The sequence below is a fragment of the Camelus dromedarius genome, chromosome 29 (genome assembly GCF_036321535.1).
Source record: "Camelus dromedarius isolate mCamDro1 chromosome 29, mCamDro1.pat, whole genome shotgun sequence".
Taxonomy (NCBI): domain Eukaryota; kingdom Metazoa; phylum Chordata; class Mammalia; order Artiodactyla; family Camelidae; genus Camelus; species Camelus dromedarius.
Window position 1 is genome coordinate 3961953 of NC_087464.1, and position 26546 is coordinate 3988498.

At 43.0% G+C, this 26546-nt stretch overlaps 1 protein-coding gene across 7 annotated transcripts in view; it reads left to right on the forward strand.

Moving 5' to 3' along the window:
• The window catches only part of OTUD7A (OTU deubiquitinase 7A), a 210442-nt gene that overhangs the window by 62181 nt on the left and 121715 nt on the right, over nucleotides 1-26546 (forward strand). Inside the window, exon 1 of one of the 7 annotated variants that reach the window (XM_064480503.1) lies at nucleotides 7119-7822. The exons of the other annotated variants lie outside the window; for them this stretch is intronic. The gene's annotated coding sequence lies outside the window, so the exon portion shown is untranslated. Of the gene's footprint in view, nucleotides 1-7118; nucleotides 7823-26546 lie in introns of those variants that run through there. 7 annotated transcript variants of the gene reach the window in all.

The following is a 26546-nucleotide window of genomic DNA, read 5'->3' on the forward strand; positions in this document are numbered from 1 at the left end:
CAAAACACACAAGTGTCTGCCACCTGGTGAGCCCACCTGGTGAGCTGTGTGAAACAGTGACTGTGGGAGCAGCAGGATGGGACAGACAGGGCTATCTCAGAAGGCTTCCTTAGGGAAGTGACTGCTACTTTCAAGTCCGAAGGATGAGTAGGTGCTAAAGAGATGAGAAAAGAGCACTGGGACAACGGGAGCAGTCTTCAGAGGCCTGGAGGCTGGAGTGGAGGGTGTGGCTGGTGCTGGTCTACATGGGGCAAGTCTGGGTGTTCAAGGCAGGAGCCAATGAGGAATGTTGATGGTTTTGTGAGTTCCTGCAAAGAGCAAGGTCCCCTTTAAGAAGGGTCCTCTTGCTATGATTGGAAAGCTGCCTGGCTTTGGGAGGGAGTAAAGTGGGCCTGGCCCCAGGCTGTCATCCTGATGAGAGGCAGTGCTTGGCTCAGAGATTGAATTAGGGTCTGTTCCTTCCTCCTCCCCCTTGAATGTCCATCTCCATCCCTCAGGTCCTTCCAGCTCTTCTAGAAGGCTCCTGAGATCTTAGCTGGTGTGTCCCTAGATCTCAGTCCTCTGAACACATGGACATGCCATGTCTCCTGGTGAGCTCCTTGAAGGAGGTGCCATGCAGCTGAGCTGCCCAAACCCATTCCCCCAAGCACATGGTAGATGTGTAGTAGGATCAATGGGTGGATGGTAGACAGATGAGTGGGTGGATAGATGGATGGATGAATGAGTGGGCTGGTGGGTGGATGGATGAGTGGGTAGATGGGTGGATGGATGAGTGGATGGATGGATGAGTGAGTGGGTGATGGGTGGAAGGATGGATGACTGAGTGGGTAGATGGGCAGATGGATGGATGAGTGAGTGGGTGGTTGGGTGGGTGGATGCGTAGAGGTTCTGTGGGGAACAGGGAGGACACTGGATCAGTCAGACCTGGATCCGAGTCACTTTTATACCACTTCCTGTCTGTTTTCCTATTGGGCAAATTATTCAATGACTCTCAGTCTCAGATTTTTTTAATCTGTAAAATGAGGACTGAACATATCTGCCTCTGAGTGTCGTGAGGCTCATAGGGCAGTGTGTTGTGAAGTTGCACGTGAGTGCAAACGGAGTGCAAACAGGTCTTGTTACTGTGCTCAGCAGACCCTGAGAGTCCTGCTAGGTAGCAGAAGACCGCTCCCCAAGACACTCAGCACCAAGAAGAGGCCAGGCCCCTGGGAGTGGGGGTGCTCCCCGAAGCTCCCATCTGGTCATGAGCACTCATGGGAGGACTTCTGTGTTCATGTGCAGGGGGAACCTCCAATGCACATTGCATCCCTTAGGTCATGAATAACCATCTAGCCACAAAAGGGACATGTGCTTCTAATATCAGAGCCGGATTTCTGCCCAGGGAACAGCCTCCTGCCAGCCTACTCACTCCCTGCAGTTTCTGATGTAATAAACACCCTCCTGGCTTCTGCATCTAAGGTGTGGTTTCTGTGATTAGACTGGAACACGGGTGCCAGGGTTGACCTGAAGGAAGGCTTGGATGCATGTGGGGAGATCCTTGACTTGGTGGCTCTCTGCCCATATCTTCAGGCCACTGGCCTCCTTAGGCCTGTGACCCCTTGGCTGAAGGGAAGCCCCACATTCCAAGTCAAATAGCAGCAAAACATTGGGAGAGACTGAGTGAGAGCTGGGAGGGCCTGGACCTCAGCCCCAAGCCCACCGCTCAGGAGCAGTTGAAGGAGCACCTCACTTCCGTGTCTGGTAGTGTGTCCTCATCTGCCAGTGGAGAAGGGAAGTATAGCTCTGGGACTGCCGTCTGGATCTTAAGAGACAGATTGTGCCAGTCACTGACATGGGCCCTGGATGGTCACCTGGCAGGCAGCGGCCGACTCACCTTTGGTCTCCATCATCACATGCCCCCATCGATGAGCTCTGACCCCTTCACTGCCTACACCCAACACCAGCCCAAACACACCACCTTTTGCATCTCCCTGAACTGACGCAGTGCTCTGTAAAGACAGGGCCTGCTGTCCATGATGAGGCACGTGTGGCCGGGACCTGCCGGGGAGGACACGGGAAATGAACAGGAATCCCAGGCCACTGTTTTACCAGAAATACCAGACGTCATCCAGTCCAAAACTGCATGTTTCAGAGTTCCTCATCCTCTACCCTGGTCCTCCCTTGCTCCAAATCTCTGCGGAGGATAGCCAGCCCACCTCCCCCAGGTCAACTCTCCAGCATGAACCCATGGGAGTGTCCAAGCTGGGTGTTATGTTCTGAGCAAACAGAGTGAAACCACCATAGTGCTCGAGACTCTAATCAGCCTTCGTTCAGATGAGCGTCTGGTAGAATGAAAACCTTGGGCATCTTGTGATGACCCACTGGCTGGGAGAGAACCACCGCAGGGAGATGCTCCATAGAAAGATCTGTGCTTCCCCATTCAGGAGCCCAGAGTGAACTGCGCCCCCCCCCGTGTTGCCCCTCACCCTCGGACTAGAAGGAGGGGCGACGTGAATTTGTCTAGATTTCCCTTAGTCCCCAGGTGCTGTTTTCATAGATAGTCTCACTTTCAATATTAAAAAACATAATGACGTGTGGAGAGGGTAGAGCTCAGGGGTAGAGCACCTGCTTAGCATGCACAACGTCCTGGGTTCAATCCCCAGCAACTCCATTAAAAATATAAATAGACAAACAAATAAAAACCTAATTACCCACCCTCAAAAATAGTGAAAATAACTAGGCTGTTATAATTGAAAAGATTCGTAACAGCCGTATTTTTTGTTTTCATTTTAACCGTGTTTTTGTCTTCACTTTTACAGATCTTTATTCGCTATCAGAGCAATGACTAACCTCTGGGGAGAAAAGAAATTACCTGTTATTTCACTTAACCTAAATACATTGACTTTTATTTTTAAATTAAATATGTAGGAAATGAGTTCATCTGTCTCGGTTGCCTATAAACCCTAGGAGAAACAAATACATTTTATTTATTTGCGGGTTAAGATGGTCTCTCTTCTCATGAAACGCTCACTCACGAAGCCAGAGGAGGCTCTCTCCCAGTGCCCCGCGGAGGAGGCACCCGAGACAGCGGGCTCGGGGTGGGGAAGCTGATGAAATGGTTGCCTGACATCCTTCACTCGGATGTAAGTTCCATGAAGGCAGGATGTCTTTTTGGGGTTTTGTTCACTGCTCTATCCCCAAGCCTTTAGAACAATGCCAGCTAGCACTTAGTAGGTGTTTAATAAATCCTTGTGGAATAAGTAAATCAATCATTTATCAATTTATAGTCTTCTCCCATCTCCTCATTGTGTACCAATAACATGGGAAGTGACCACTTTATATTGGAATATGTGTATATATCATTGGGATGATTGCATTGTTCTCTGAGTGGTGAGATAGCATTATTAAATAATCTTTTTAGAGATCTAGCTGTCAGTGTCAAGTTAACCTTGCCAGAAATTAAGGCATACCACAAATCTATAGCGATTAAAAATTGTGGTCCTGGGGCAAGGACAGACAAATGGACCCTTAGCACAGAATATAGGGAGCTCTGAAACAGACTTGCCTGTAATGAGAGCTTAATCTCTGTTAAGGTGGAGCCACAGATCAATAGGGAAAGTTTCTATATAGAAATTCTCCATACAGGGAAGATTTCAATAGAGAGAAAAATGAAACTGGATTCGTACCAAGCACAACATACAGAGGTTCAAAAACATAGAGACTTAAATGTGAAAGATAAAATTACAAAGTTAATTGAAGAAGGTTTAGGTGTAGGAAGGACTTCATAAATAAACCTCAAGAGCACAAATTATGAGACAAAAAAAAAAGAATCTGATCCCATCGAAATTAAGAATTTCTGTTCAATGAAGGCTGCGTTGGATAGCAGCGTCAGTCAGATGACATTTGGTGGGTAAATCCCAGCAATATCAAGTAACAATACGCAGGGGGCTCTTCCAGAAAAATGGGCAAAGTATCTGATCAGGCATTTTACAGACCAGAAAAATCACAGGGTTACAAAGCAAACGAAAAGATGCTCCATTTTTTTTTTTTCTTTTTTTAATGGAAGTACTGGGGATCGAACCCAGGACCTCCTGCATGCTGAGCATGCGCTCTGCCAGGGAGCTATTACCTTTCCCCGCCCCAAATCGCTTTTAATCAGAGAAGCGTGCTGTCCTTCCTGCTCCATCTTTCAGTTTCAGAGAGTTCATGTCAGTCATTGCCTGGCAGTATTTTTTATTTCCAAAATTCACGCTCTGTGCCGGAAACATTTACAGTGTTGACACTTGGGTGGGGATGACTTTCAGACACCTTGGGGACAATGGCGTCTCTCAGGGAACCCGACAGCAGGTGAGGAAATGGAAATGTTCCCATTTATTTGGACTTGGGGATGAATGTGATTCTGATTACAGATAAAACCCCCAGCAGATTCGCCTAGTTTCTATCCAGCGGGAGGAGAGACGTGGCTTGGAGATGTTCAGTGTTGTTTACAGCGAACACCGGTAGATGTTCTGTGTAACCATTACTCAGTGTCTAATGGGTGCATTAAAAGTCTCGCAATTTTGAAATTTATTTCCAGCATCTTCAAGACTGTAATGATGCCAGAGATCTAACTGGGTGTAAGATATGGTAACAGCTATCTGACAACAGCCAGAGAGTTTGGAGTTTGTGTTCCTGGATTTAGTTATTGTATGACCTGGGAAAAGTCACTGAAGCTCCTTGAGCCTCAATCTGTTCATGTGTAAAATGTATGTAAAAAAGAAACCCTGACTGTTGAGACGGAGCAGGAGATAATATGACCAAGATCTGTGTGAACTGCAAAGGGCCCCTGCACATGTTGGCTCTATGCTTGTGGGTGACTTTGGGGTTCTCAGCACCTGTGTTCTAAGGATGCCTTTCCCTTCAGCTCTCATTGGCACATGTGTGTAGAAACAGCCCTGCCCCTGCACCCTGATACCACTACTCTAGTTGACTGGTGGGTGCCTTACCCGCGCTGGGGCCAACACAGTCCCAGCTGTGGGCTGTGGCTGACCGACCCAAGGAGGGTCCCTGAAGGACACGGTGTTCCTTCCTGGTGCCCGTGATCATGTGGTGATGCACCTTCTTTGGAGCAGGGTCCAGACAGCCCCACAGCCACACCTCTCTGCATGTCACTGATCTATATGCCATGATTTCCCACCTATGAGGTCTGATCAGTCCCTCTTGGGTTTGTCCACCAGAGAAGCATCTCTAGAGCCAAATATCGATGTTTAAGCATAAAACGACATTTTCCCTTCTCCTTGAAGTCATCATTCTTTTGGAGCACAGCATGCCTCATACACGTAATGAGATGGGATGAGGAGGGAGGCTAGACCATCTCTGATACCACTGCAGAGTCCCGGGTCAGAGCTCTGGCAGTGCTGTGGCTCTGTGCCACGTAGCTGCCCACTCCGAGCTCCCGACAGGGATCTCTTCCAGACCTCCCCATCACAGAGAGAGCTGGCTCTACCTTCTTGCTAGAAACTGTCATTCTCAGACCCACTCTCTGACTCTTCTTCCTTGGGGACGGTCTCTACAGCCACCCAGGTGGCTATGAGATGAGATGTTAGAGAAAGCAACAGGGCACAGTCCACAGCAGTGCACTCACACCAGCATCACCTGTCACCTGTCTCACAAGCGCCATCCACAGCTCACCACTGCACCCAGAGCTGAGGCGACACCCCCCAGTCTCACGACAAAATCCCTTCCACTCGCTCACCCACCCTCTGTCTGGAGAACGCATGCAAGAGGAGTTTTTTGTAACAAGTTATCCTGTCCAAATTCCAGACCTCTTTGCCCTAAGTGCCCGGGCAAGCTTAGAAAGAAGTATTGTTGGGGAATAGAGGACTTCCTGAACTAGATAAAAACATTTGTTTTAAATAGTAATAGTAGGTAGTGGGTGGGTGTATTTCAGTGGTAGAGCACATGCTTAGCATGCATGAGGTCCTGGGTTCAATCCCCAGTCCCTCCATTAAAAACAAAAAACAAACAAAAAAGCTGGCAGAGACCAAGACCATGGTTTGGAAAAATAAATTACTGATAAAAATGAAATAATTCTAAGCCTTCCAATCTGGGAGGGAAAAAAAGCAGACTATATGAAAATTAGAGCAGTTTTGTATTTTACACCAGAAATTGACACAACATTGTAAACTGACTGTACTTCAATAAAAATAAAATTACAAAAACAATAATAGTAGCTAATATTCACTGAATGCTTATTTTATACCTAGCTCTATTTTGTGTGATCTACAAGGTGTATGATTTAATCTTCTGATTTGCGTTTCTAGGAAGGGGCTCCATGCCCCATTTTATAGGTGCGGAAACAGGCACAGTGCAATGATGCTGTTAGTTCGAAGTCACACAGCTAGAATGTGGCTTAAATAGGACTGGCTTTGGAGGTGGGGAGGGTATAGCTCAGTGGTAGAGTGTGTTCCTAGCATGCACAAGGTCCTGGGCTCAATCCCCATTCCCTCCATTAAAAATAAATAAATAAAAACCTAATTACTTCCTTTCTCCAAATGTAAAAAATTAAAAAACTGTGAAATTATTTTTAAAAAAAGCTCAAAGAAGAAAAAAAAAACGGAAGAGTATAGCTCAGTGGTAGAGGGTGTGCTTAGCATGCATGAGGTCGTGGATTCAATCCCTAGTGCCTCCATTATAATAAATAAATAAATGAACCTAATTACTTCTCCCCTCAAAAAAAATAAAGTAAAATAGGGGCTATCAATATATATGTAAAGTGGGAGCTAGTCTGAATATTAAGTACCTACGTGTACATTATTAGAAGTGGAGAAAACAGCAGGAAATCTCATGGGGCCAGCTAAATTGATGTCTAAATTGCTTTTTTATTTTTTTATTTTAATTATTTTCTTATTTTTTAATTGAAGTATAGTTGATTTATAATGTTTGTGTTCTTTGGACCAAGAGATTTTTACTCTAAGTGAAGGAAGCCAGAAAGAGAAAGAAAAATACCATGTAATATCACGCATATGTGAAATCTAAAAAAAAAAGAAAATGACACAAATCAACTTATTTACAAAACAGAAACAGTCTCACACACATAGAAAACAAACCTATGGTTACCTGGGGGAAGCGGGTGGGGAGGGATAAATCGGGAGTTTGGGATTTGCAGATACTCACTACTGTGTATAAAATATATAAACAACATGGTTGCTCTATTTTTAAGTGAATCCACGTAGCAGAGGGGCAGTTAATGCAGAGTCTTTTAATTACAGCTGCAGTGATCTGCCTGCTTCTTCCACTGTCATTATTTAATCGAGCCAGTCTGTCTCTTTCCCATCTGACAATGGGACTCTCCCCGAAGGAGAGGTAGATCACGGCATGTTATGTGCTCCGTCCCAGGCCTCTGGGCTGCACTCGGAGTACATCAGAGGCCTTTCCTGGAAGTGGGCAGGCATGTGACTCCCCGTCTCTGGCAGGTTCCCTTAGTAACTCTCTTGCAGGGTTGGCAGGAACCTTGGAGAAAATGAATCCCAAACTCCCTTTGACCGGAAGACAGACCTGGAGTGGCCAGGCCCTTCTCACTTGTGTCACTGTGCTGTAGTCCCTCCCCTCCACTGCCCCCGCCCTCTGCGTCCGTCTCACTCACTCGCGTGGGCCTCCACTGTGTCTAGGAAGAGGGCTCTGGTGACCAGGGATTGACAGTGGCAATCCAGTTTCATGTTCAGGAAGTTTCACCAGGCCCCCACATGGGTGCTGAAAAAGATGTGACACTATGTGTATGTTGTTTCAGACCCAGGCAAACATCTGTGTCAACACACAGGGTCAGGGCAAGGAACAGATTTCTTCCTCTCCCTGCTTCTTAATGGTAAGTGATGGGATGCAGAAACCACATTTTTTTTCCTGTGTGACAAGTGCTATTCATATGAAGTGATTTGCTTTATTACACCCATGAGATTATTCTAATACCAGGTTTGCTTTCCAGGCAGCCTCTCAGAACGTGGCTCGAATGCATAGGTTGTCCTGCTGCCTTGGAAGGAAAGTTTAAATCAGTGAAGCAGACTTTGCAGGTTGCAGCAATGCCCTGTGACAACCCCTGATGGGAGTTTCAATTCCGAGATCCCGGCCAGTTTGGGTTCAAGGTCACAGGTCCCCAAAAGAAAGAGACATAGAACCTCCGGGGGATGAAGCTCTGGCCTCTGGGCTCAGCTGTGCCTGTGGGTCCAGAAGGCACAGTGTTAGACCTCGGCAGTGAATGTGGGGGAGATTTACAAAGGGAGGACAGACTTACTTTCAAAATGACTCAGACTCCCCTGTGGAAATGAACTGTTTAGATGTAATCAAAGTTCTTAAGGAGGGAAGGTATAGCTCAGTGGTAGAGTGTGTGCTTAGCTTAGTTCAATCCCCAGTCCCTCTGTTAAAAAATAAATAAATAAACCTAGTTACCAACCCCCCCCAAAAAAGATAAACAATCAGTTGCAAAAGAAAAAAATTGAATTTTCTTTTTATTCTCACCATGGAAAATATTACAAAATTGCTTTCAAATGAAGCAATCTGACAGTATTCAGTCAAGAAATTTAGAAGAAAAAGTATCAAAGGTGTATGTCTGGCAGTTAATTAAACAAAAATATTGTGTTATTTTTCTGGACTATTTTTACGTCTGTGGTGTTTTTCAGCTTTTTAAAATTTATCATTTCTTGGGATTTCTTTTTCAGTCTAAACAAATGTCCTCTTGCACATCTAAAACAAAAGTTCCTAAAATATATATTTTTAAAATTTTCACCAAGTAGATTTTACCCGTTTGATACAGCTATTTTCCCAAGTGTCCCTGTCCGTGTCCTATGGTGCTGAAATGTTGCTTTTTTACTGCAAAAACTCATGACGACAGTGATCTACATCTCAAAGGTCATTTTTAAAATTACGAGACTGAATAGTGAAGTTTGGGGGATGGGGTGGGGAGGGGAAGGGCAGGGAAAGAAAGGAGCACGCCACCCCCACATTTATGTGTGTGGGATGTACGTATGTACATCTTTTTTCTTTGTTTTTTCAAAGAACTTGTTTCCTCTTCCCCTCACGACGCCCCACTCCCCGCCTGCTGCGGAGAGGGATCCTCCTGGGGTGGGGGGTAGACCCAGCGTCTGGCTGCCTCCTAGCAGGTGGAACGCTGCCCCTTGGTTGGGGTGCGCTGTGTGTGGTTCTGTGGCACTTTCAACTGGAACATGCACATATTTTGTCAGGTGTAAGAAATGTTGCCCTTTGGTCCCATTTTTCTTTCTTTTTGAAATGTCATTTGCAGCAAGCGAGTTTGGTATTCCTGGTCCTTCCCATCACCCTGGAGGGTCTGTGAACAGAACTCCTGGAGCTCCGCCCAGGAGCCTTAGCAGACAGGGCCCAGACTGTCCCCCAGCTCCTGTGATGTAGACCTCGGACCACAGCCCTTCTCTCTCTGCACATTCTTGGGCTGCTGTCTTTGGACTTAATGTCTAATCCTTCTGCTGTTTCCATGGTGCCGATGACTCAGCCAGGTCCATCCCTCCAGTCCAGGCCTTGTCCTGAGATGGAGACCCCTGCATCCCACCGTCCCAGGCTTGACCGGCCACCAGAAACTCTGCATCTAGAGCTACTCCCTTTCCTCCCAACCTGCCCCTCCTGGGGAGCCTCTCCCAGCACACAGCTCCCCCAGGCACTCTGCCCTCTACCCCACACCTCACCCCAGGACCCAATCCGCAGACTGGGGAGGGCTTTCTTTTCTCTTTCCCCTGCCCCCTTCCCTTCCTGCTTCTCACTCCTACCGGCTTCACCCTCCTGTGTCCATCCCTCTTCTCACCTCCCTCTGCTGGCAGAGCCCTGGCTCTGAACCCTGCAGCATCCTCTGACCAGGCTCCTGCCTTTGCCTTCTTTGCATAGCATGGTGCTCTGTACACAGAGTGGCCCTGAGCCAGTCTGCTTAACCCCCTTTATGAGGAACTCATCCCCCTACCTGCCCTCCAGCCCGCCTACTCCAGGGCCCACTGTGAGGTCTTGCTCAGTGTGCATCGGGGGTGGAGGTCCCTGCCTGGCTGCCCACTGACCCCAGCCTGGTGGCACTAGGGCACTCACCCTGGAACCCAGTTTCCAGGCACGGTCTCCACGTGTGCTGCCCTGCCTTGTGCAGTGCTCCCAGCCCGGCCTCCTGCATGGAGGGCAGGTTAGGGGGCCTCCCTCCAACACCTGGCCATGCTGGCTGCCAGCTTGAGCCTGGACCCTGACAACCCTGCAGTGCCTCCAGGGTCCACAGGAGTGTCCTGACACCCCAGTAGGCAGGGGTCACCTTTAATCTGGTTCAGCCTTAACCTTTTGAGTCACCTTGAACCCATGGGAATACCAGCCAGTGGGAGGATGCATAGACTGTGATTAGAACTTGGACCACAACCTCTCTCTCTCTGCACATTCTTGGGCTGCTGTCCTTAGGCTGAGTGTCTGCTCCTTCTGTCACTTCCATGGTGCTGATGACTCAGCCAGGGGACATGTCAGTGTCCCCCACAAATTCATATACTGAAAACCTACCCTGCAGTGGTATGGTATGGGGGGGGGGGGCTTTAGGAGATAAAGTAGGTCATGAGGGTGGAGCCCTCATGAATGGGGTTAGTGCCCTTACAAAAGGGACCCCAGGAAAGCTCCCTCCCCACTTCCACCATGTGAAAACACAGAGAGATGCCACAGTCCATGAACCAGGGAGCTCTCGCCAGACACCAGATCTGACAGCACCTTGACCTCGGACTTCCCAGCCTCCAGAACGGTGAGAAGTGAACGGATGCTGTTTCTAAGCCACCCAGTTGATAGTGTTGTTACAACAGCCCAGATGGACTGAGACAAGGGGTCAGGTGGCTTTAATAACAAGATGCTTCATTTCACAAAAGGATTCGTGGCAGGAACCTATTAAGCAGCAAGCTTCCCCAATATACACGTAAAGCCCAATTTCATTTACTAGAAAATTAAATGATCGCTTTTAAGGACAGTATGATATTAAGGGCTCAGCTCTGGGATCACACGTCCTCTGAAGGACTCTTCAGTGCCCGCAGACCTTGGCAGACACATCACTTTGCAAAGCTATTCGGTGCACAAGGGATGCAATGCTTTTTTCCCCTCGGTGGTCCTAGGTTTTATGGGCGTTTGATTTTAATCTGGTTGTCATTTTGGTAGAGCAAAGCAGGTCTCCACTGATAATGGCACTCCCACTGTCCTCACCCCATGTGGCGGGAGGACATCCACGCTCGAGAATCAGGAACGTTCTGTACTTCGACAAGAGACTTTTCCTACATTCCAGCAAGGATCAGTCTCTAAAGGTCTTCCCCTTTTTTGGCCAATTTCTCCCTGTGAGGTTGAACCAGATTTTATCTGAAGCTCCCTCCATTGGATTCTTGCTTCTCCAGATCAGATGGGCTGTGACTGCGGAGTTCTGGCAGTGACCTCCCAGAGTCAGCCCAGACCTCACAAGTTCAGAGCATGGCCTCAAGCATCCTGTCTCACTTCCGGCACCCAGCACAAATTCCACAGTCCCCAGGCCACCTGGACTTCTGACCAACTGCCGCAAATTACAGTTTCATTATAAAGGTACAGATCAGGACTAGCCAAAGAATGGGACACACGAGGTGGGATCTGGAAGCCTCCTGGTCCTCTCCCTATGGAGTCAGGGCATCGAACCCACCTGGTACAGATTTGGTCACCTACCAGGGAGCTTGCCCAAACCGTGGGGTCCAGGGTTTTTATTAGGGTTTCATGATGGAAGCAGGATTGGTTGAATCACTGGCCATGTGGAACTCAGTCTGCAGCCCCAGTTCCCTCCCTGGATGTTGGGAGGTTAGGCTGATAACACTTGGCTCAAAGCCCCAACCCTCTAATCACTAATCAATGGCTGGTCCTTGTGGCCCTGCCAGCCCCTATCCTGAGTCATCTCATTAGCATAAATGCAGGTGTGACCGAAGGGACCCCCCATGCCTGACAAAGGCACTCCTGTCACTCAGGAAATCCCACGGATTTGTAGGTTACCTCCCAGGAACCAGGTACAAAGACCAGAAAGATTTTTTACTACACAACAAGTTCATTAGAAGTTAGCAAATATGCTGTGGTTACTGGTTTAGATTCTAGAATCAGACTGGAAGATTCGAAACCCAGTTTCACACCAGCTGTGCGACCTTGGGCAAGTCACTGAACCTCACCTTCCTCATCTGTAAAATGGGGATGATGATACTTCACTTACCTCATAGGATGGTAGAGGCAATGAAATAAAATAATGTGTGTTAAGTGTTTTTAACAGTTTTTCACAAATAATACACCTTCAATTGTTACTTGTCACTCTGTTTATAAAGAAATGCCATCAGGGTCATAAAATATTATCTAGACACAAAACCTAACTTTAAAATGTTGATTTTCTTAAGCTGTGGCTTTATACATCAAAAATCAATTGATGATTTATCCCTAGTCAGCAAAGTTCAAGTGAGTCAAAATGATATTAAATGCATGATATACTTCCCTGCCTTGAAAGTATTCATTTGTCTGTCCACTTAAGTTTTACTGGACCTGCTGCTCACTGGCAGCTGTGACCAGAGGTGGGGCCGTTGCTGTGGGCAGTCTCGCCCCTGCCCTCAGGAGAACCTTCTCAGCCCCAGGACAGAAGTAAGCCATAGGAACGTCTTAGTTCTGGTTGTTATAACAAAGTGCCATCAACTGGGTGGCTTACAACAACAGAAATCTATTTCTCACGGTTCTGGAGGCTAGAAGCTCAAGATCAGGATCCAGCAGGGTCAGGTTCTGGTGAGGGCTCTCTTCCTGGGTTGCAGATGGCCATCTTCGCATATCCTCACGTGATGGAAGGGACAGGGGAGCTCCCTGGGGTCTCTTATACGGTCACTAACCCCACTCAAAGCCCCCACCTCCTGGTACCATCCCATCGGGGGTAGGATTTCAGTATATGAATTTAGGGGGGACATAAGCACCCAGACCATAATAAGGAGCAAGGGACTGTGGGGAACAGAGGTAGCTGGTCATTCATCCTTGTTCCTGGATGCTGTCTCTGCCCATCAGCAAGGTCAGTGGATCCCTGACATCAGCTCAAGGCAGGTGGTTCCGGGCAACCCCCTGGGGCCTGGAATCCATTCAGTAGATCCTAGCCAGCCTTTTTTTTAATGACATAGAATGAAAAATTGATGTACCTTAAAGGGTATCTAGGGTAATTTGGGGTTCATACGTAAATGCCCTGGCCCTGATGTAAAATGCATGTCTTTCAGTTGTGTGAACTGAAAAGTGTGAAAAGCCCTGAGCTCCAAGGCAAATGGCTGCCACTTCTCACCAGGTGGCTGTGGGGGCCTCGGGGGAAGGACAGGGCTCTGAGAGAGGCCTCGGGTCCTGAGCCGAGGGGGGCGGGAGGCCAGCACTGCTCACAGCCTGGTGCTCTCCCAGAAGCTCAGAAGGCTGGCTCGTGTGACCAGAGCCAGCCTCAGCTAGGTGGCCGGGGCAGCCCTACCCATGGGAGCAGCTGGGGCATCAGAATCCCCAGACACACAGCTGGCTCCCAGGCCCCCAACCCCCAGACTCTGACAGCCACCAGCCAGGAGGCCCGGGTTGGGGTTTCAGGGGCTCGGGTGTCCTCCCCACTGGCCTGGACACCAATGCCTAGGAGCTGCCAGCCATCGGCGGGGAAGGGGAGCAGAGCGAGAGCTGTGTGTGTGCAGGGGCATGGTTCCGGCACATTCCAGAGCCATGAGAGAGAGGGAGAGAGAGAGAGAGAGTGAGATCTGATGTGTGCCTCTCTGTGTACGTACAGGTGTGCATCTTGGTCTTTAAATTTCCAAACCTGCCCAGTTTTCCGGGACACTTATCCCATGTGAAGTCTGCATCCTGTGGGTGATGTTGATGAAAATAATCCATGAACAATCAACAGGAAGAAGAGAAAAGAGTTTTATTTGAGCCAAATGGAGGACTAGCCCAGAAGCCCGCTTCCCAGATGTCTCTGAGAAACTGCTTGGGAGAAGCAGGGTTCCAGCCCAGTTTTATATCTTGTCAGAACAGAGAACATTAAACAAGTCAGGGATACATTTCTTCAAGGTTGTAAAAAACAAAAAAGCCCAGCACGTACACGTCCAGTACATACAGTACGGCCCTGGCCCCTGGGACAGGAGACATCATCCAAGGAGGACTAGCACTGGTGTCCCGGGAAGAGGGGCATTTAATCTTTATTTTTAACATTTTTACTTCTGGTCAGTGTGCCCTTTTCTTTAATATTGAAAGCAGGTGTACAATGTATGTTTGATAAGCCACAAACAGGCCATTGTAGTAAGCATCAAATTCAAGTTAACTCATGTATAAGCCAGAATGACTTCTCTGTATCCTAAGGTGTGAAAATTACTTTTATTGGTGACTTTACCCCTAAAGTTCTACGCTGCACTCAGCCCTTCTGCAGCACTCCCTACAAAGCCCAAGGGGTTAGGAAGAAGGTTCATGGCCACCCACCCACACTCCTAGGAGGTGCTGTCGGGAAGAAGCTGGAGCCACGCCAGGCGGGTGCAGGCTGGAGCTCCAAGGTGGTGCATGTCTGTGAGCACTCAGGTGTGCATTTTCTCTGGAATAATCTTCCGTTGATTTTTTTAAAATTTATCTTTACCTCAGGTATGAATTGTGTGACTTCCAGACTGCAATTAAGCTTTTCCTTCACTGCAGCTGGAATCAGACAACTCGATTGCAGAATCAAGGCACTCTCAGGAGTGCAGCTTGGGTTTCTGAGACCCAGACATCCTTGTTCAGCCCCAGCTTCAGCTAGTTCTGACACTGACCTTCGGAGGGACACACTGACATTCTTCTCTTTCTCGCTCCCTGTCCCTAGCACATTGCCCATTTCTAAGCAAGTCTTTGTCTCCCTGCCCTAAAAGCCCACTCATTAGGATGGAGTTTTTTTTTAAAAAAAAATGGTGTATTCTCTGCAAAAGATTGTTACCAAGTCCAAACTCATTCTGCCCACTGCACAACAGGCCAATAAATCAGGAGAGGAGATGTTGGGGCAAGGAATAATGACTTTTTTTGGAAAGCCAGCAGACCGAGAAGATGGGGGAATAATGTCCTGGAAAACCATCTCCCCAAGTCAGAATTCAGGCTCCTTTTATACTAAAAAAAAAGGGAGGAAGTGTGCTTGGTTGTTGCAAACTTCTTGGTGTCGTAATTCTTTGTTCTTGGAATGCTTTGTTCTTGCCGCTGTCCACGTGGGTCAGTTCATGGTGTCCCTGTAAACCTCCAACAAAGCAAATTTTATTTTCTATTCTGCAATTTGTTATCTTTATATGTATGGAAAAGTGTTAATATCCTTAAAGATCAGGGCCTTGAGAACAGGCTACAGGCAACATTCTTTTACAAAAGGTGCAGAGCTGGCAAGACTAAGCACAGGAAACAGGGCGCAGGGTTAGAGCCAGAGCAACAGATCTAATATGGAGTCAGATTTGTTCTTTTCTGTTACAAGATCACATTTCATTGCTTTAAAAAAAAAAATCCATTTTCAAATAAAAGTTCCTCCTCCCAGATATCTGCACAGCTAACCCCTCATCTTCTCCAAGCATTTGCACACTTTTGTCACCTTCTCAGTGAGGCTGTTTGATTTTACACCCTCCTCTCCCATGCCACCCCCTCTGCCCGAGCACCCCAGGTCCTCTGTTTTATTCACAGCCATTACAGACTCATAATCACTTGTTTTATGGACTTACTATTTTTTGTAACAAACTCATAATCTCTTCTTCAGTTGACATTTTTGATACCAATTGTTCATTCTTTGTCTGTCTCACCTACTGGAATGTAACACCCCCAGGGCAGGGATTTTTGTCCGTTCATTCATGTGCCCTGAGCACCTAAAGTAATTCCTGTTACATGATTATTTGTGGAATGAATGAAATAACAGGATCTTTGTTATTTTCTTTTTTTTATTGAAGTCTAGTCAGTTTACAATGCTGTCAATTTCTGGTGTACAGCATCATGTTTCAGTCATACATATACATGTGTGTATATATATATATACATATATATATTCCTTTTCATATTTTGCATTATAGGTGACTACAAGATACTGAATACTGTTCCCTGTGCTATACAGAAGCAACTTGTTGTTTAACTGTTTTATATATAGTAGTTAGTGTCTGCAAATCTTGAACTCCCAATTTATCCTTTCCCACCTCCTTCCCCCCGGTAACCTTGAGTTTGTTTTCTATGTCTGTGAGTCTGTTTCTGTTTTGTAAGTAAGTTCATTTGTGTCCTTTTTTTTTTTTTTTTAGATTCCACTTATGAGTGATGTCATATGGTATTTTTTTAAATCTTTCTGTCTTACTTCACTTAGAATAACGACTTCCAGGTGCACAGAATCTTTGTTGTTTTAACGAATCCACCTTGTTGATCTTAAAAAATGCACACGTGTCCATATATTTTGGCATTTTATTTCTTCAGCAGCTGAGTCTTTAAGTAAATATGGGTGAGGATTAATGTCATCAAACGCTCCAGAACTTTGAAATTGCTCAGTGTTGAGAGGGGAGGAGTGTGTTTGTGTGTGTGTGTGTGTGTGTGTGTGTGCATGTGCACAATCCCCTAAACTGATACAGATAGTAAAAAGGGCAACCTAGAATTCGAACTAGATTGGGTGGAGAAGGTGCTGCTACACTGGGCATTGAGCTCTGCCAGATAACATATCCCTCATCATTTTAGCAAACTGCCAACACGTAAAAGTTTCATATAAATAAAACTCCCATCTTCAATTTCCTGCCCTCTGTAACGCTGAGCAGAATACCTGCCAAATAAGAGTTGTTCATTAAATGTTTGTGGAATTATGTATTCACATATATGTAATTATAATAGCCAGATGATATCAACGTTGATCAAGAAAATCAGCTAAAAATTGAAAATATACACTAAAAACACCACTTTCAACATTGTTCATGTTGAAACAAGTGCTTAAATCACAGTACTTGATAGCATTTACAGACTTCTTGATTACATTGAAAATTAACAAATAAAAGTGGGTGTCCCTATTAACCATAGTAAGAATTTTAGCATAGCACATCTTTATGTGTTTGAGCTTAGAAAGTACATTGCAGGAGCCATTTTAACTTTATACATATATGATGTAAATACGGAATAAGTTTTTCTTTTGAAGACTTTATTATATGCTCTTATTTTAAAGGTATATATCAGTGTTGCCCAACTTTGCCACATATCAGAATCACCCAGGAACCCTTAAAAAGTACTGCTGTCTGGCTTTTGGCCCCAGCCGTTATGATATGATGGGCATAGAATTTAATCTGTACATTGGGATTTTTCTTTTTCTTTTTTAATTGAGGTATAGTTGATTTACAATGTTGTGCTATAATAGGATTTTTAAAAGTTACCCAGATGATTCTGATACAGGAAAATGGTGCACAAAGAGGTTGGCCATGTCCCAGGTCTCAGATGAGTCCCTGGGTTGAGCTCCATTTAGTGAGGGTCCTTGGCTTCACATGAGAAGGAATTCAAGAGTGAGCCATAGTTGAGTAAAAGTAGATTTATTCAGAGAGACGTGCACTCCATAGACAGAGTGTGGGCCGTTTGGGAAGGCGAGGGAGTGGGAGGCCACAAGGCATGAGGGTGGGTGTTTGATTTAAAGTGAAAGCAGATACACACGCCATAGACAGAGGCTGGCCATCTCAGCTGGAAGGGAGAGCATCCACGAGGTGTGCAGTGCTGCTAGTTTTCATGGGCTGGGTAACTTCATATGCTAACAACTGGGAGGACCATCCCAACTTCTTTGGGGAAGGGGCTGGGATTCCCAGGAATTGGGCCACCGCCCACTTTTGGACCTTTTGTGGTCAGCCTCAGAACTGTCATGGCGCCTGTGGGAGTGCCATTTACCATGCTAATATATTACAATGAGTGAGTGTATAATTAAGCTCAAGGTCTACTGGAAATTGGATCTCCCACAATCTTGGGCCTCAGTGTCTACTGGGAGTTGAATTTTCCACCATCTTGGTGCTAATTACGTATTATTCCTTTAATGACTGTGCCTGCCCCCTTCCTTCCTGTCTCAATTCTGTTACACAACAAAGTTTAGGAACCCCTGGTACATGCAACGTGTAAACAATCATCAGATGTAGCACCTTAGCCAACCCCAGTACTCCTTGATTCCTGGATTTATCCCTTTACTCACTGTGCATTTGCATGAATAAACACTGTACCAACTACCTGTCAGGCATTGCGCCAATGCCGGGCACGTAGTGGTGAATGAAAAAGACATAGCCTTACCCTCAAGCAATGTTAGTGTGGCAGAGGAAGGCACACAATATACCAGTAAATACATCAACACTTAAAAATGTTATTAAAGATGGTGGAAAGTGAAGGTAAAGATGGGAAGTTGTTATGGAGGAGGAACGGGGTCCAGGAAGCAAGACAGCATGGCTGAGTCCTCCAAGGTAGGATAGACTATGGCAAGGTCTAAAGACAAACACAGGGCTGACATGGACCAAGGGAGAGGCCCAAGAGGAGATCAGAGGGGATCATCTGGCACAAGGCTTTGGGGGCCATGCCAGCGACTTTTGCCTTGGACTTGGAACCTTGCAAAATGGTTGGTTACTTTGAATTGAGCAAGGGAGTAGGGAGAGGGGGAGACAAGGTACCAATGAACCATTTTAAAAGTTCTTGGTGGAGGCTGTGCATACATTAAATCAAGAAATGCTAGTAGGTGGAGAAGAACAGTGCTGTGAGAGAGACTGAGGGAAGTGGTTGAATCTACCATGTATTTTGAGGGAGAACCCACTGGAGTAACTGATGAATTACACAAGTGCTGCAAGGAAAAGGAAGGAATCAAAGATAAGTCCAATTCGTACTGAGAAGGTGGGTGAATCTTGATGTCATTTACTGGGAAGGGAGTTAGTTGGTGGGCAATTGGGAATGGATGTGGATTTGGGAGTAAAATCAATCATTGATTTAACATATTAAGTTTGAGATGCCTTTTAGACATCTTTGGAGATGGCATATACCCAGTTAAATAAACCAAGACCAAGACAGAGAAACAGAACATTATCAGCTCCCCCAGAAATTTCCTTGTTCACCCTTCTAGAAACTAACCTCCTGAAACTTTTCTGAACTCAAGAATTAGTTCTGATCATTTTTTTCTGTGAACTTCTTTGGATTTTTCTACATGTAAGCTTATGTCAGGTGTGAATACAGTTAGTTTAGATTTACTCCTGTTAATGTATCACAGTTTTTCTTGTTTCATTGGCTAAAGCCTCCAGGACATTGCTGATTACAAGGGGCAAGAATGGGACGTCCTTCATTATATGTAGATGACTTAGTGCTATATGTAGAAAACCCTACATAAAGACTATGTAAACCCTATGTAAAGACTCCACACAAAAACTACTAGAACTGATAAATAACTCAGCAAGATAGCGAGTACAAGATTAACATATGGAAATCTGTTGCATTTCTTTACACTAACAATGAAATATCAGAAAGGGAAAGTAAAAAAAAAATTCTCTTAAAATCACATCAAAAAAATACTTAGGAATAAACCAAAAAGATACATGCACCCCAATGTTCATAGCAGCACCATCTACAACAGCCAAGACATGAAAACAACCTAAATGCTCATCGACAGATGACTGGTATATATATAAAATGGAATACTACTCAGTTGTAAAAAGGATTGAAATTATGTCATTTGCAGCAACATGGATGGACCTAGATATTATCATACTAAGTGAGGTAAGTCAGATAAAGACAGATACCATATGATATCACTTATATGTGGAATCTAAAAATAGTACAAATGAAATTATTTACAAAACAGAAACAGACTTACCTAGGAAAAAAAAAAATGGTTACCAAAGGGGAATGGGATGGGGAAAGGGATGGGGAAGGAGTAAATTAGGAATTTGGGATTAGTAGATACAATATAAAATAGATAAACAATAAGTTTATACTGTATAGCACAGGGAACTATATTCAACAGTTTGTAATGACCTGTATTGAAAAACAATATGAAAAAGAATGTATATGTATAACTGAATCACTATGCTGTACACCAAAAACTAACAACATTGGAAATCAACTATACTTCAGCTTTTTAAAAAAGTGGGACATCCCTGCTTTGTTCTTGATCTTAGGTGCAAAGCATTCAGTCTTTCCTCATTAAATATATTAGCTGTCAGCTTTTCAGAGATGCCCTTTATCAGGTTGAGAAAGTCCCCTTCTATTCCTAATTTGTTGAGAATTTTTATCATGAATGGATGTTGGATTTTTTTTAATTACTTTCTCTGCATTTTCAGCATCTTCTGAGATTATTATATGGTTTTTGTCCTTTATTCTCAACATACTACATTACACAGATTTATTTTCAGATATTAAAACAAACCTGAATTGTTGAGATAGGTCCAAATTGATCACAACATATAATCTTTTGTTGTTGCTGAATCTGGTTTTTTCATATTCTCTTAAGGATTTTTTAAGTCATGTTCATGAAGTATATTGGTCTGTAGTTTCTTTTCTTGTGGTATCTTTATCTGGTTCTGATATCAGAATGGTACTGACTTCATAGAATGAGTTGAGAAGTGGTCACTCCTGTACTTTCTGAAAGCACTTTTTAAGGATTAGTGTTATTTTTTTATTTAAATATTTGGTAGAATGCACCAGTGAAGCCATTTTAGATTAGGCTTAATCTTTTTTATTATCAATTCCAGTTCTTTACTTGTTATTGGTCTATTCAGATTTTCTGTTTTCTTCTCATGTAATCTTTGGTAATTTGTGTACATCTAAAAATTTCTCCATAACATGTGAGTTTTCTGATTATTTTGCGTGAAGTTGTTCACTATATCCCTATGTAATACTTTGGATATATGTGGATTTGGTACTGTTGTCTCCTCTTTCATTTGTGATTTTGGTAATTTGTGTCTCTTCTGTTGAATTCTTGGTCAGTCTGGCTAATGATTTGTCAGTTTTGTTAATATTTTCAAAGAACCAACTTTGACGTTTCCCTTTGTTTTTCTGTTTTCTATTTTCTGTTTTCTATGTCATTGATTTATATTCTGATCTTCACTTTGTCCTTTGTTCTGCTTGTTTTATGTTGAGTTTGCTCTTTTTTCTAGTTTCTCAAAATGGAAGCTTAGTTTATTTGTTTGATTATCTTCATTTTTGGACACAGCCTTTAGACTTTTTTAGTCCCATTTTTTTAAATTAGCATGTTGTATAGTTGACTTTTTTGTGCACAGTGATGAGTTTAACACATGAATAGATTTGTTAAACCATGACTACAGGGTAGTTTCATCACCTCATGAGACTCCCTCAAGCTGCCCCTTTGCAGTCAGCTCTTCCTCCATTCCTAACCACTGACCATATTGGTCTGTTCTCTTACCCTACAGTTTTGCTTTTTCCAGATTATCATAGAATTGGTGTCATACAATATGTAGTATTTGGGGGCTGGCTTCTTTCATTCAGCATAGCACAATTGAGATTTACCCCTGTTTTGTGAATTAATAGTTAATTCCTTGTTATTTCTGAATGGCGTGTCATTGTATGGGTGTACTGCAGTGTCTTCATTCACCCTTTGAGGGATGTCCCCATTTTTGGCTCTCAGAGGTAAAGTGGCTGTGACCATCGATGTACAAGGTTTTTAGGGAACTAAGTTTTCATCTCTCTAGAATAAATACCTAGGAGTGAGACCACTGGACTATGTATAAGTGTATGTTTCGCTGCCAAGCTATATTCAAAGTGGTTTTTGCTTCGTGGATTTTGAAGCTCTGTTGTTTGGTCCATATATATTTTGGATTGTTATGTCTACTCGGTGAGTTGAACTTTCTATCATTACATAACATCTGTCTTAATTCTTGGTAATTCCTCCTGCTCTGAAGTCAACTGTATCTGATGTTAATATGAACACTCCAACTTTCTTTCAGTTAATGTTTTCACGGTATATTTTTGCCATCATTTACTTTTGACCTGCCTTTGTCATTGTATTTAAAGTGGGTTTCATGGAGAGAGCGTATCATTGAGTCTTATTTTTTTAACCCATTCTAGTAATCTCTGTCTTTTAATTGGTATATGTCAACCATTTGCATTTAATGGATTTATTGATAGGTTTGGGTTCAGGTTGACAAAGTTATTATTTGTTCTCTCTTTTTTGTATTTCTCCTTTCCTGTCTTTCTTTGGAATACTTGAATATTTTTTAGCACTTCATTTTAATTTATTTCTTGTTCTTTCTCTTTGTACAATTTTAGTTGATTTCTCTAGAGATTACAGTATTCATGCTTATCTTTTCACAGTCTGTGTAGAATTAGTATTTTATCACTTCACATGGAATGTGGAAACCTTACAACCACTTAGGTCCCTGACTTTCCCTCTTTGTTTGTAAGTTTCTTATGTTTTACATGCACATACACTGAAAACCCCATCAGACAGTGTTACCATTTCTGCTTTTAATCATTATATATACGTATAATAGAAATGACCCCCAAAAAACAGTCTTTTATATTTACCCACACAGTTGTCATTTCTATTGCTCCTCGTTCTTGATGCTTCAAGTTCCCCTTTCATATCATTTCCCTCCTGTCTGAGGAACTTCCTTTAGCATTTCTTAGAGCCATTCCAGTGACTAATTTTCTTTATTTCCCCTCATCTGAGACTATCTGTATTTCACCTTCATTCTTGAAGATTATTTATGCTGGATAGAGAATTCTGAGTTAACTGTTCTTTTATGACATCCTTTAGAAATGTTGTGCCTCTGTGATTTCCGAGAAGAAATCTATAGTCATTCAAATCATTGTTCTTCTAGTCAGAAATGCAGTGATTTTTTCCAGGCTGCTGTCAAGATTTTTGCCTTGTATTTGGTTTTCAGCTGTTTGATTATAATATGTCTGGGATTGGATTGCTTTGATTTTTTTTCCTTCATTTGGAATTAGTTTGAGTTTCTTGAATCTGTAAGTTTGTCTTTCACTAAATTTGGGGAGATTTCAGCTACTATTTCTTCAAAATGTTTTTTTCTGCTCTAGACTCTTTCTCTTGGAACTCTGATGACTCAAATGATCAACATTTTGGGACTTTTTTTACAGGTCTCTGAGTCTCTTAATTTTTTTCTCAATATTTTTCTCTCTGATGTTCAAATTAGACAATTTCTATTGATTTCTCTTGCAAGTCAGTGACTCTTTTCTTGTGTTATGTCCATTCTGTGATTGAGCCTGTCCAGTGAATATTTTAGTTTCAGTTATTATATTTTTATTTCTAAAATCTTCATCTGATTCTTCTGTATATCTTTTATTTCTTTGCTGAGACTTTCTACATTTTTAATTGTTTGGTCTTACTTCTAGGAGCATGGTGATAACAGCAGCTAGTGTCTGGTAATTCCAACATTCTTGTCTTCTCAGAGTTGGCATATGCTGATTCTCTTTTTCTCTTACCAGTTGAGATTTTCCTGGTCATTCATATAACCATGTAATTTGGATTGCATGCTGGACATTTTGAATATTATGGTATGAAAATCTGGCCTTGCTTAATTCTAAGGAAGAAGTCAGTTTTTTGTTTTTTGATTTATTTTAGCAGGCAGTTGATCTGGTTAAGTTCCAACTTCAGGTTCTGGCCTTTCTACTTTGGGATGTGGTTCTAATGTCAAGTCTGTTTTCAGAGTCTTTACAATGTTACTTGGATCTTCCCAGCTATGTACCACTCAGTGTCAACTCTGGGACCTGGATAGTAGTTAATCTTGTAGTTCTATTATCAAAGTCTTTACTGTATTAGTTAGGCTTACCCATGCATGCCCAGCCTGGAATTGAGCCAGAAGTCCTATATCACTTTATAGGGTCACTCTCTTGAGAGCCTCCTCTTTGCAATCTTCCTGACACTTTTTGGCTCTCTTAGCTTCTTCCAGGGTCCTCTAATAAGAAAACTGGGGCTTTAGTATTTCTGCACTGTTTTGTGCTTCCCATGACTTTACCTGTGTCTGAGGTCAAGTGATGAGAAGACAAAGAGAAAAAGAAGCAATGAGCATTTGCACCAAACCCCTGAGACCACAGCTCTTGTGGTCAGAAAGAAGGGTTTTCCTCCTTGAGCATTTTAGCTACATGCCTGGAAGCCACTGCCACCACTCCTGCCGCTGCCAAGTTACAACCTCTCCACTGGGTTTTTAACTTTCATTTTCTAAAGATCAATTTCTGTTCAGGTATAATTAACATATCATAAAATTCACTTATTTAAAGTGTATGTTATTGAGTCCAAACTCGTTCTGCTTGCTGCACGACAGACCAATAAATCAGGAGATGAGGTGTTGTGACAAGGAATAGCGACTTTATTTGGAAAGTCAGCAGACCAAGAAGATGGCACACTAATGTCCTGGAGAACCATCCTCCCCAGGTCAGAATCCAGGCTTCTTTTATACTAAAAAGGGGAAGGGGTGTGGTTGGTTGTTGCAGACTTTCTGGTGTAGGAATTCTTTGCTGTTGGAATCCTTTCTTCTTGCAGCTGTCCAGATGGGTCAGGTCATGGTGCCCCTGTGAAACCTCCCACAAGACAAATTTTATTTTCTGTTCTGCAATTTGTTATCTTTGTATAAGTGCAAAAGTGTTAATATCCTTAAAGGTCAGAGCCTTGAGAATAGGCTCTCCTGTATATTTCAGGCTAAAGGCAACATTCTTTTACAAAAGGTGCAGAGCTAGCAAGACTAAGCCTAGAAAACAGGGCACAGGGTTAAAGCCAAAGGAACAGATCTAATAGGGAGTCAGATTTGTTCTTTTCTATTACATGTACAGTTAATTGGTTTTTAGTTATGCACAGATTTGTGCAACCATCAACAGCTTAATTTTAGAACATTTTATCACCCCAAAAAGAATTCCCATACCCTTAATGGTAAGTCCCAATTGCCTCCCCCCCAGTTCCAGGTGACTATTGATCTATTTTCTGTTTTTATAAATTTACCTATTCTGAACATTGCGTAGAAACTGAATCACATAATGTATTATCTTTTGCGATTAGCTTTTTTCACTTAGAATAATGTTTTCAAGGTCCATTCGATGTTGTAGCATGTATCAATATTTTATTCTTTTTATTGCTAATAATATTCCATTGTATGGATATACTACATATTTATCTATTCATCAATTGATGAACATTTGGATGTTTCTACTTTTGGCTATTATGAATAATACTGCTGTGAAAATTGATATACAAGTATGTTTTCATTTCTCTTGGGCATATATGTAAGAGCAGAATTACTTGTTCATTTGGTAGCTCTGCATTTAACCTTCTGAGGAATCACTCAATTTTTTTTTCCAAAGTGGGTGTATCATGTTACATTCCCACCAACAGTGTATTGAAGGGTCCAGTTTCACTACATCCTTGTCAGCACTTGTTATCATCTGTCTTTTTGAGTATAGACATCCTAATAAGTGTGAAGTGTCTCATTGTGGCTTTGATCTGTATTTCCCTCATGATGCCATTGGGCATCTTTCCATGTAATTATTGACCATTTGTATATGTTCTTTCAGAAACTGTCTATTCAAATCCTTTGCTATCTTTTTTTGTTTATTTGTCTTTTGATTATTGAGTTGCAAGGACTGTTTATATATCTAGATATAAGTACCTTATCAGATACAGGATTTGCAACTATTTTTTTCCAGTTCTGTGGATTGGCTTGTCACATTCTTTATGGTGTCCTTTGAACCAAAACGATTTTTAGTTTTGATGAAGTCCAATTTATTTATTTTTCTTTAGTTGCTTTGGCTTTTCTATCATACCTAAAAAAAACCATTGCCTAACCCAAGATCACAAATATTTACTTCTGTGTTTTCTTTGAAAACTTTTATAGTATTAGCTTTTACTTTTAGGAAATATGTGGTTCATTTTGAGTTAATTTTTGTGTACATTGTGAGGTAGGAATCCAACTTTATTCTTTTGGATGTTGATATCCAGTTGTCTAAGCATCATTTGTTGAAAATAACTTTTTCTCTCCACTGAATTGTCTTAACACCTTTGTCAAAAGGCAGTTCACTATAAATGTTAAGAGTTTATGCAAATACCACAGCACCTTAATTATTTTAGATTTGTAATAAATTTTGAAACTAGTAAATGTGAGACCTCTCTTTTTCAAGGTAGTTTTGACTATTCTTGGTCCCTTGATAATCTTATTACCAGTTTATCAATTTCTGCAAAAAGTCCAACAGGGATTGTAATAAGAATGCACTTAATTTTTACATCAGTTTGAGGAGTATTACCATCTTAGTAATATTAAGTCTTCTGAGCCATGAACATGGTATGTCTTTCAACAGCAGTATTGGAAGCTAGGAGACAATGTATTAATAACTCCAGTGTGCTCAGTGCAAATACTTGCAAATCTAAAATTCTATTCCCAGTGCAAATATCTTTACAAAACGAAAGAGAACGAAGTGAGTATTTAGAGACAGTATAGATAAATCTTCAAAGATTATGGCTGCCAAGGAGAGCAGAAAAAGGAATGGCAGCTGGAGGGAGATATTAAGTCCATTTTTAGGATGAGAAGTTTGAAAGCACAATCAGGTAAAGAAGGAGAAATTGATAATACGGTACAAACTGGGGATAATTGGAGGGACTGGCCCTT